The sequence below is a fragment of the Bos indicus genome, chromosome 3, assembly GCF_029378745.1.
Source record: "Bos indicus isolate NIAB-ARS_2022 breed Sahiwal x Tharparkar chromosome 3, NIAB-ARS_B.indTharparkar_mat_pri_1.0, whole genome shotgun sequence".
In the NCBI taxonomy this organism is placed as follows: Eukaryota; Metazoa; Chordata; class Mammalia; order Artiodactyla; family Bovidae; genus Bos; species Bos indicus.
In genome coordinates this window covers 84277912-84289987 of record NC_091762.1, presented here as the reverse complement: position 1 = coordinate 84289987, position 12076 = coordinate 84277912, and the positions used below count along the sequence as shown (strand labels likewise).

Here is a 12076-nt window from a genome sequence, read left to right as displayed (position 1 = left end):
TCTTGGGATAATCTTTAAACTCGTTGGGAAAGTTTGTGATCTACAATTTAAGGGTAAAAGGCTCCAGGATTCTGGAGTTCCAATTCTTCCTTTTAAAGTCCCACAGCACTGAGCAAATGTAAATTCTAGCCATAGTCTCTTAGATCTGACAGTCTAGTAAATAGACTTCTTAAAAAATTCAGAGAACTTCCCTGGTTGTCCAGTGGTTAAGAACCTGCCTTGCATGCAGGGGATGCAGGTTTGATCCCTAGGCAGAGAACTAAGATCCCACTTGCCACAGACCATTTAAGGCCACGCACCACAACTACTGAGCCCACGCACCATGAGTAGAGAGTTTGTGAGCCACAGGGAAAGATTCTGCATGTGACAATGAAGACCCCACGTGCAGCAACTAGGACCCGACATGGCCAAATAAATAAATAAAAATTTTTTTAAAAATTCAGGACCCAATCTACTCTCTAGATTAGAACTCCTCAAGATCAAAGATTGAATTTGTACCACCAAACTTAAGAGGTGCTCAAGAAGTATCTGAGTTGAATTCAGGGCAGTCGTCTCCTGAAACATCAAGAGTATTACTAGATGCATTAATATAATGTTTAAATACAAGTTTTATTTTCACCTAATTAAAAAAAATAGCCTAATCTTATGTATCAATATGCCTGTTTCTACAAAGCAAATTTGGAAAACTCAGCAGTGGCCACAGGACTGGAAAAGGTCAGTTTTTATTCCAATCCAAAAGAACGGCAATGCCAAAGAATGCTCAAAATACCGCACAATTGCACTCACCTCATATGCTAAGTAAAGTCATGCTCAAAATTCTCCAAGTCAGGCTTCAGCAATACATGAACTGTGAACTTCCAGATGTTCAAGCTTGTTTTAGAAAAGGCAGAGGAACTAGAGATCAAATTGCCTACATTTGCTGGATCATCAAAAGAGCAAGAGAGTTCCAAAAAAAAACATCTATTTCTTCTTTATCGACTATGCCAAATCCTTTGACTGTGAGGACCACAATAAACTGTGGAAATTCTGAAAGAGATGGGAATGCCAGACCACCTGACCTGCCTCTTGAGAAACCTGTATGCAGGTCAGGAAGTAACAGTTAGAAGTAGACATGAAACAACAGACTGGTTCCAAATCGGGAAAGGAGTACATCAAGGCTGTATATTGTCACCCTGCTTATTTAACTTATATGCAGAGTACATCATGAGAAATGCTGGGCTGGAAGAAGGACAAGCTGGAATCAAGATGGCTGGGAGAAATATCAATAATCTCAGATATGCAGATGACACCACCCTTATGGCAGAAAGTGAAGAAGAACTAAAGAGCCTGTTGATGAAAGTAAAAGAGGAGAATGAAGAAGTTGGCTTAAAGCTCAACATTCAGAAAACTAAGATCATGGCATCTGGTCCCATCACTTCATGGCAAATAGATGGGGAAACAGTGTCTGACTTTATTTTTTGGGGCTCCAAAATCACTGCAGATGGGGACTGCAGCCATGAAATTAAAAGACGCTTACTCTTTGGAAGGAAAGTTATGATCAACCTAGACAGCATATTAAAAAGCAGAGATATTACTTTGTCAACAAAGGTCCATCTAGTCAAGGCTATGGTTTTTCCAGTAGTCATATATGGATGTGAGAGTTGGACTATAAAGAAAGCTGAGTGCCGAAGAATTGATGCTTTTGAGTTGTGGTGTTGGAGAAGACTCTTGAGAGTCCCTTGGACTGCAAGGAGATCCAACCAGTCCATCCTAAAGGAAATCAGTCCTGAACATTCATTGGAAGGACTGATGTTGAAGCTGAAATTCCAATATTTTGGCCTCCTGATACGAAGAACTGACTCATTTGAAAAGACCCTGATGTTGGTAAAGATTGAAGGCAGGAGGATAAAGGGACGACAGAAGATGAGATGGTTGGATGGCATCACCTCAATGGACATGAGTTTGGGTAAACTCCGGGAGTTGGTGATGGACAAGGAGGCCTGGCGTGCTGGGGTTCATGGGGTCGTAAAGAGTTGGACACGACTGAGCAACTGAAGTGATACAAAGCCTTTGCCCATAGTTTGTAAGTTGTCCTAATACTAAGACCAAATGCCAAAAGGCACATGTTTTTTTACTGGAGGAAATCTGGAAGAGACAGTTATACTAAAACATACTACTCAGAAGGATCTGTTTCGCCGTTTTTGCTTGTGTAAGTGGCGTCATTGTGCATGTATGCACGGTGAGTCGCTTCAGTTGTGTCTCTTTGAACCCTATGAACTCTAGCCCACCAGGCTCCTCTGTCCATGGGATTCTCCAGGCAAGAAGTGGGTTGCCATACCCTCCTCCAGGGGATCTTCCTGACTCAGGGATTGAACCTGAGCCTTGCATTGCAGGTGGATTCCTTACTGCTGATGCCACTTCCCCAAGTGGCATTATTAGGCCTCTTCAAACCAAACAGTGTCCTGTGAAAACAGTCAAAGCCAGAAACCAAAGTTCTCATTGCTATGGCCTCTCCATTTTGTTACCGTACATGGGATGTTCCATATGGAGATGAGGAATAAGACTAAAAGCACAACTCTTCAGGCTCAAGGGTGTCAAATAACTAGAAATGTCCCCAATCACTTTACATGTATCCTGCCCTTCAAAATAGCTAGCTTGAATCCAATCCAGTGGATGATGTATTACTTAACCTTGAAGTATCAGGCTAGCTTCAAGTCTTTATTGACTACTCTCTATGCATATGGCATAGAACTAGAAGATACAGAGATAAGAAAAAAAGGCCAACAATAGTTATGCCAGGGAGGTCATGTTCCTGCCATCCTGATTCTTCCTTATTGAATGAAACTCAGCCAGTAGATCCTCATAGCAATATGGCCGGGGAGTAAGTTGGAAAATATGAGTGGGCATGTAAACACAAGATCCAATTCTGCATGGAAATGATGGACAGTCTTCCAGCCAGTTGGACCTCTCGTTGCTCAGCAGCCCAGTAATAAACAATCTCAACTAGGGAAACCACCAACTGAGAGATAGGATATTATACCTGCTCAGGACAGTGAAGATGAAGGGGCACCTGCTCAAGGGCCTGTTATGGAAGCTGATCAATAGGAACTGGCTCTGTTGAAGACTGTGGATAAGCCCAAAGGTGGTCCTAATGTCAAGGAGGAGATTCTACCAAGTCTAGAGCCCATTAAGATGCCAGAAGCATGTGAAGGGACAACCACAATTTAAACAAAGACAGACTGAAACCAAGCATGCTGTCCTTATGTTGGAAATTTGATGTTAACTATCTCTCGATAAACTTTCACAACTTAAAAAAAAGAAAAAGGGTTAAAATAGGACCCTGGACCCCAACTTTCGGCTTATAAGCCAGTTGAAGAAAACACAGTGAAGATGGATGAATAGAAGACAGTATTTGTGCCTCAAACACCTGCTGAGTGCCTAATTTGAGCCAGGCTTTGTGCTAGACAACAGCAGTAGCAAGGCTGAATTGGTTCCATTTTGTTCAGTTCAATGCTTGTTATTCATTTGGTACATATTTATTGAGTGTATTTGGAATAGACTACAGCTTTTCAAGCCTTAATGTGTATGGAAATCACCTGGGGATTCTGATTTCATGGGTCTGGGGTAAAGCTTGAGACTATACATCTCTAGCAAGCTCCCAGGGAATGCCAGTGCTGTTGGTCTCTGAACCACTCTTTGAATAGTAAAGGACCATACAATGTCTTGGTTCTTTCCTGGTGGCTCAGAAAGTAAAGAATCTGCCTGCCATGCAGGAGACATGGGTTCAATCCCTGGGTCAGGGAGATCTCCTGGAAAAGGGAATGGCGACCCATTCTAGTATTCTTGCCTAGAGAATTCTATGAGCAGAGGAACCTGGCAGGCTACAGTCCATGGGGTCACAAAGATTTGGACACAATTGAGCAACTAACACTTTCACTTTTCTTAGGAAAATAAGATAGCCATGACCCCTGCCCTGATGAAGCTGATATTCTAACAAGGAATATAAATATTAAACAAGGAAGATGTTCAAAGTCTTAGGGAGAGCATTTTGTGAGGGGACCTGACTTCACCTAGGAATGAAAAAAAAAAAGCTTTCCTGAGGAAGCGATGTTTAAGCTGATAAGAATCTGCAAACAATAAAGGAGGAAGAATATTTCAGATAGAGAGAACAGCATGTTCCGAAGGCCTGGAGGTGAGTGAAAGCTCAGATATTCAACAAATATTTACTGAGTTTCGCCATTTCCAGGCTCCAGGCTACTGGATATAAGACCCTGCCCTGGATGAAAACACAGTGGGAGAGACAGGCATGGAAACAGATGACTTCAAAATTATGCCGAGAAGTTTTAACGTGGTAATCACAGGATGCCAGAGAGTACTCAAGAAGATTTCCTAACCCGGCCCAGGAGAGAGGACATTGGAACAGAGCCTTTACTGATGAGTGGAAATAAGGAGAGAGAAAAAGATCTGGCAAGGTAGGAGATCTGGTCCTTGCCACTGAGGACACATAGTCTAGTGGGGAAGTTGGCAAGTTGTGTTATGCGATCCTGCTGTTAATATAATATAATCATCGTCTGGGGACATTGCCTAGAGCATAGTAGGCACTCATTAAATATGTGTTGACTGGATGAATATCTCAATGCTGTGTGAGTGATAGACTCAGGACGTCCTAGATATAACTGGGTACTGAGTTGTTACCAACTGCAAGTGCCCTAAAAGTTCAGAGCACCAGAGTATGAACAAGAACTGGGCTTGAAGGAAGGCTAGACTCTGGAAATGTAGGGTAGACCAGTAGACATCCATTCTGAAAAGAAAAAAGTATCAGTTCACTGCTGGGAGTAAAGGATTTAAAGAAAAAAAAAAAGAGCACAAAGCAGGGTTTCTTTACCATCTGAGCCACCAGGGAAGCCCCTAAAGCAGGGTTTCTTAATCCAGGACCCTTGGAGCTTCTGGGGCATCTATGAAGCCCCAGAGATTATGTGTGAAATCCTAGGTATTTATACATCCTAGGATTCTTTTTCTGGGCAAACAGACTAGAACCCCATCGATGGTCAAAGGAGTCCACTGACTCTCACTAGATTAGGACCCTCGGGGAGAGAACAAGCAGCCTATTCTAGGTAGCCTGTGAGCCACTTACTGATTACAAATAATTATGGCAATGGAATCCCAACACAATCAACCTCAGGTCTGAGTGTGCTAGATGCTTTCAACCCTGTGTTTGAGAGGCATTTTAGCAGTGTCCTAGCTGTTTCTTGTCAATCCAGACCTGTCCCTGTTGTCAGGGTATCCTCAGCAGTTGATCGAGGTGCCTCATTCCAAAGGCTATTTATATGCACCCAAGTCCTTCCCCTTGAGTTTCCAGTGGGGACAATGGCCTCTTGTTAGGTTGTCAACTGTTGACGTTTCTCTGATCTTTTCTCACAGTTTCTGTTGAGCAGCAGTTGCTGTAACCACCTAAGCATCGAACAAGCAACTAATTGGAGCAGATTTAATAAATGTCCTGGAGAAGGAGGCTGCGTGTTTATGGACTTTCATGGTACTTTCATGCTAGTGCATAATGGAACAGGTGCTCTTCCACCCACCTGCTTATGCTACCATAGTAAACACAAAGTTTACATATCTGGAAGATAACTATTTGCCGAAACATTAATAATAGACGCAGGAAATTTGTCTGTTATGGGTAAATGTCTCCATGGTTTAACTTTGCACCATTCTATTTTGGTTAAAAATATCTACGGGGTCATCCCCTACCATCTTCCTTTTAGAATGCACTGGTAATTGAGGACTTTGCTGGTGGTCCAGTGGTTAAGATTCTGAGCTTCCACTGCAAGGAGGTGCAGGTTTGATCCTTGGTCAGGGAACGAAGATCCTGCACACCATAGAGTGTGGCCAAAAAAATAATAAAATACCCTGGTAATTGAAAAGGCCCGTTTTTCATCAGGAACTGGGGATTTTGAAGGGAGTTTGAGGGAGAATGGATACATGCATATGTACGACTGAGCTGCTCTGCTGTCCACCTGAAACTATCATAGCATTGTTAACTGGCTGTACTCCAATATAAAATTAAAAGCTTAAAAATTTAACGTAAAAAATAAGCACAACAAAAGGAAAATGGGTAGATGATTAAAATGCATATGCAAACAGCTGAAGCAAAAAATATAAATAAATGTATAAATAAATCTTAGATATCAAAATATTCAATAACTTTAAAGTGAAACAAAATAAAAACAAAGTTAACAAAGTTTAAAATAAATAAATAAGTATGCCACTGTTAACCAGCATGTGCGGAAATGGGAAAGTCTAGCTAGTGTGGGTAGAAATATAAACTAGTACACTGGAGAACTGTTTCATAACATGTATCAAAAGCTTTAATAAAGGACATGAACTAAAAAAAAAAAAAAAAAGAATTGGAGTTTTGCAAAACAGCAGTTAGAAATTCCTCTGCTTGAGGAGATAGGCAATGTTTAAAGTTCTTAGAATAAAATAACCTTAGAGTAGAAACTTTAGCAACCAGGATGTATTAATAGAAGTACAGCATTCAGAATGAGAGGAGCGATAGTCCCTGTCTCCCCAGGGCTAGACACACCACATAAGAGATCCTTTTTATTCAGTATTTAAGGCCACATTAGAAGGGGGATAGCAATAGACACAAGAAGCTGCTGCTCTTGAAATGAAGGCAAATGGCAGTGGCTAACTTTTGCAGAGTCCTTACTAAGGCCTGGGTGCTGTGCTTTATATTGTACCTTTAATCTTCACAACATTCTACTAACATACTACTATTAATAGTAGGGCACTACTACTATTATCTCCATTTTACAAGTAAATTCAGGTTATGCAAAGTGGTAAGTGGCAGAACTGGAATAACACTTGTTCTGTCTGACTCCAGTGGACCCTCAGCATAGGCAGTTGGCGTACTTTCAGCTACTCTTGCTAGAGATGATTGGCAGTGATGACAATGAAGTCATTGCCACTGTATGTGTGCGCATCAACCATACTAATGATGCACATACTGACCTCAAGTTTAGCAGAGAGCTGGGCACATGGTAGGTCTTCCTTACATTTTTTTTACTGAATAAAATAACTAATTTCAGAATATTTCAAAAAGACCAACTCACCCATCAGATTATTGAAAGTGTAGGGGGAAAAGCACATTCTAGAGGGTTTAAGTTGTTACAAGTCATTTTAGAGGACACTTAGCAATAATGATCACAATCTGAAATGTGTAAACCCCTTTATGCTGCTGCTAAGTCACTTCAGTCGTGTCCGACTCTGTGTGACCCCATAGATGGCAGCCCACTAGGCTCCCCCGTCCCTGGGATTCTCCAGGCAAGAACACTGGAGTGGGTTGCCATTTCCTCCTCCAATGCATGAAAGTGAAAAGTGAAAGTGAAGTCGCTCAGCGGTATCTGACCCTCAGCGACCCCATGGACTGCAGCCTTCCAGGCTCCTCCGTCCATGGGATTTTCCAGGCAAGAGTACTGGAGTGGGGTGCCATTGCCTTCTCCGGAACCCCTTTATACACACATACAAAGAAACATGCACATATATACACAAAGATGTCATACACATATATACACCAAGAAACATACACACATATATATACACAAAGATGTCAATATATATATGTGTGTATACTTATATTTGTAAAGATATACACACAAAAAATACATGTGTGTATATATATACATTTACATATGTGTGTGTATTCATTACAGTTCTGTTTGTTTTAGGAAAATAAAATGGAAATAACCTAAATATCCATCAATAGGGGGATGATTTTTTAAAATTATGATACAACCATACAATGCAATACTATGTAGGCATTAAAATATTGAAGCAGATATATTATGTTAACTACATAAAACTGCTAATTCCTTCCTGTTTAGATCTACAAATATAGCAATTTCATATGGTTCAACTTCATCCATGTGCAGATATGAACAATTTCTAAGCATATTAGAAACTGAAAAAGGCAAGTTGTAAAGTATGACGTATTTATGTTTAAACATAAGAAGCAAAAATATAGAAAATAAACGAGAGATACTCACCAAAGAATGAACATGGTTATTTCTCAGCCTTTAACAATGAGAATTTTTAAAAATTTCTTTTTAAAATGTGTTTACTACAAGTAATTCCAAAGGGTTTATATCTTTTGTAAGATTTCTTTCTGATCTATAATTTCCAAATACCATGAACTCACCATCTTTCTCCTCTGACACAGATGAGGAGAGTAATGAAGAATTAGACGTAATTATTCAGGCAAAGAAACCCAGATTATTGTGAGAACCAGGCAAAAGGCAGAACTTTGTCTTGGATTATCTCGAGACAATCGCCTGAAATTTTCCTGCTTACATTTCCTGTTTGAACCTGGCTTTTCAGATTTATTATGTGAGGTGATCTGTTTTTTTGTGATTCAGAACCTCACAGAACTTGGCAGGCAAAGAAACACAAAGAAAGGAAGAAAAGGAAAGGGGAAAAGTGGGGGGGGGGGGGGCGCAAAAGAAGATGGGCAGAATTTGAGAAGGCTTTATAAAGTAATATAACACACCCCTTACCCTCTGGAAACAAAGGAACAAAGCTAATGGGAGACAAAAGATGTTCTCCTTCCCAAACCATGAAAGCATAACACTCTACACCCAAAACTCCTCCGCATTCCAAGGAGTGTCTAATACCTTTTACTGGAATATCTGTACAACAAAGGAGTTGTTTTTTTTTTTTTTTTTTTTTGGATAGTGTAAATCCTTACAATGCAATAGAATGTTTAATCCTGTTTATCATATTTTAAATAATAAATGTAGTATACTGTTTATCATATTTTAAATAATAAATGTAGTATACTAACATTAATGAATTATCCTTTACAACCAGGCTTCCCATCTATGATTAAAGATAGTACTCAGACAATAGAAACACCAATGTTGCCTCATTCTAGGTAGCATATTGTTCCTGGGTTTATTTATTTATTTTTTTCTTGTTGGTTACCTATTTTATTTATAGTAGTGTGTATCTGTTAGTCCCAAATTTCTAATTTATCCCCCAATCCCCAGTTCCATACTTCTTTCTCAAGACTGTTTTGGCTATTCAGGGTCATTTTTGTTTCTATACAAATTTAAAATGTTTTGTTCCAGTTCTGTGAAAAATGTCATTTTTAACTTGATAAGATTACATTGACTTTCTAGATTGCCTTGGGTAGTATGGTTATTTTAACACTGCCAATTCCTCCAATGTAAGAGCACTGTATACATTTCCATGTTTGTATCATCTTTGATTTCTTTCATCGGTGTCTTATAGTTTCTGGAGTACAGGTCTTTTGTCTTCTTAGGTAGGTTATTCAAATTGTTGTCTTCTCTTGATTCTTATTTCTCTAAATCAGCTTTATTGAGGTAGCGTTAACACAAGATAAAAATGTACCCATTTTAATTGTACATATCCATGAGTTTTCAGAAGTAATACATTCCCTGATAGCTCAGTTGATAAAGAATCCACCTGCAATGAAGGAGACTCTGGTTTGATTCCTGGGTCAGGAAGATCCAACCCACTCCAGTATTCTTGGGCTTCTCTTGTGGCTCAGCTGGTAAAGAATCTGTCTGTGATGAGGGAGATCTGGGTTCTATCCCTTCCCCGGTTGGGAGGATCCCCTGGAGAAGGGAAAGGCTACCCACCCCAGTATTCTGGCCTGGAGAATTCCATGGACTGTATAGTCCATGGGGTTGCAAAGAATCGGACACAACTGAGCAACTTTCACTGTCTTTCACATTCATGCAGCCACCACCATAATCAATTTTGGATGAGGTGCCGTCATCCAAAAATGTTAACTTGTGCCAGTCAATCCCCACTCCTCCTTCTGGCTCCAAACACCGATCTGCTTTCTATCACAATAGATTATATTTGCTTTTCTAGCATTTCATATAAATAGAATCATACAGTATGCACCCTTTTGTATGTGTCTTCTTTCACTCAACATGATGTTTTTGAGATTTACCTATCTTACTGTGTGCACTTATAATTCATTCCTTTTTATGGCTGATTTCTATTGGGTTCCATGGTCTGGCTACACTATAACCACAGTTTATCCATTCACTTACTGAAGGACATTTTGGTTACTTCTAGTCTTTGGCTCGGAGAAGGCAATGGCACCCCACTCCAGTACTCTTGTCTGGAAAATCCCATGGATGGAGGAGCCTGGTAGGCTGCACTCCATGGGGTCTCGAAGAGTCGGACACGACTGAGCGACTTCACTTTGACTTTTCACTTTCATGCATTGGAGAAGGAAATGGCAACCCACTCCAGTGTTCTTGCCTGGAGAATCCTAGGGACGGTGGAGCCCGATGGGCTGCCGTCTCTGGGGTCGCACAGAGTCAGACACGACTGAAGCGACTTAGCAGCAGCAGCAGTCTTTGGCTATTATGAAGAAAGTTGAACATTAGGTTGATTCTTACTTTTGCAATGATTTTTTCCCCCAATATAGTCATTTGTTTTAAAATTAGCAATAAAATTTATAACTCCAAATCTGATTTGAAACTGATTTGAAATTAAAATCATCCATTTGGTTGGGCCATAGAGATGAGAAATAAACCTAGGTATCTTAGATACCTACTGCTGTTGTTTAGCCTCCAAGTCATGTCTGACTCTTTCGCAACCCCATGGACTACAGCCCTCCAGGCTCCACTATCCATGGGATTTCCCAGGCAAGAATACTGGAGTGGGTTGCCATTTCCTTCTGCAGAGGATCTTCCTGACCCAGGAATCAAACCTAGGTCTCCCGCTTGGCAGATTCTTTACCACTGAACCACCAGGGAATTCCCTAAACACCTACTAGGTGCTCATTAATATGCACAGATTATCACTTAAATCTTCACAAAAACACTAAATCATGAGGTAGCTATTATTCTTATTTTACTAATAAGGAAATAGGGGCACCAAGAGGTTAAAGAAGTTGTCCAAGGTCAAAGAGTGACTAAGCAGTAAAACCAGGAATTTTCACCCAGACCTGCCTGACTCCCATCTGATGCTCTGCAGCCCTACTTCTCATGGCTGCATCTCTGGCAGGAGGCCTGGTAAAGAAGCTCAAAGGCAGACAGTTTTGATTAAAAGTTTTGTGTTGATCTAGAGCGGGGAAGCAGGAGAGGGAAGATGGCAGTGATTGGGTAAAGAGAGGAAAGAGGATGAAATAAGAGGAGGGAAAGCAGCACTCTGTCCATCTTGACAGATTAAGGAGTCTGAAGATCTAGTAGGGAGCTGGCCTCCCTGGAAACTGCCTCAGGCCTGAAACATTCCTGTTCACAGTTGAAGGCAAAACCTTATCCAGCCCTGGCAGCTCCTTCCCTCTACATCAGGGCCCCACCTCTGGAGCCTGACACTCTCAGAAATCCAGGAGAGGGAGCACCTTTTCAGCTGGGTCAACACTGCTGTTTTGCATGGAGTGAACACCACTCACCTTTGCCTCTGAAGTCAAGAAAAAAGCCAGGCTTGGAATTAGAGAAACTGAAAACAAGTAAAATGACTCATTTGAAACAGTTTGAAAAGTGGAAAGTTTAATGATTTAGCTCAAAATTAATTCCATGCCTACAAAGAGAAAAAGAAGCCAAAGTAAAAGAGGGAAATGCAGGAAGTCTATGGCCCTCAGTATGTGTCAAACACCGAGCTAACAATTTTGCCTTTATTAATTGAGCTGATCTTCATAATCCTATCATACACAGGATTATGAATAGTACGTAATAGTAATAGAAGTCTGTACTATTTTTATTCCTCTTTCATACATGATGAAATCATGCCTCAAAGAGGTTAAATATCTGCCCAGGGTGATACAGTAAATGGCAGAGACAGTCAAGCTCACTAACCACTACTCTGTCTTGCTCCCAGGGGCTATATGCCAGAGACTGTGTATATATACATTTATTAAAAAATGTTTAAAACAGGGTACCAACATTTGGAGAGCTCATGAGTAAACATTGGACATTGCTTTCACTTTGGGGACTTTCCCAGTGGTCCACTGGCTGAGACTCTGCTCCCAGTGCAAGGGGCCTGGGTTCGACCCCTGGCCAAGGAACTAGATTCTACATGCTGCAACCAAGTCTTCACATGCCACAACTAAGATCCA

At 40.7% G+C, this 12076-nt stretch overlaps 1 long non-coding RNA gene and 1 pseudogene across 1 annotated transcript; both read left to right on the top strand.

Moving 5' to 3' along the window:
• Positions 1-2874: 2874 nt before the first annotated feature.
• On the top strand, positions 2875-3207 carry LOC109556855 (putative G antigen family E member 3; annotated as a pseudogene).
• A 947-nt stretch (positions 3208-4154) lies between these two features.
• Positions 4155-5488, top strand: LOC109557075 (uncharacterized). The gene is made up of 2 exons (XR_002180476.2): positions 4155-4451; positions 5401-5488. It is a non-coding gene; the product is annotated as an uncharacterized lncRNA (long non-coding RNA).
• The last annotated feature ends 6588 nt before the right edge of the window (positions 5489-12076 follow it).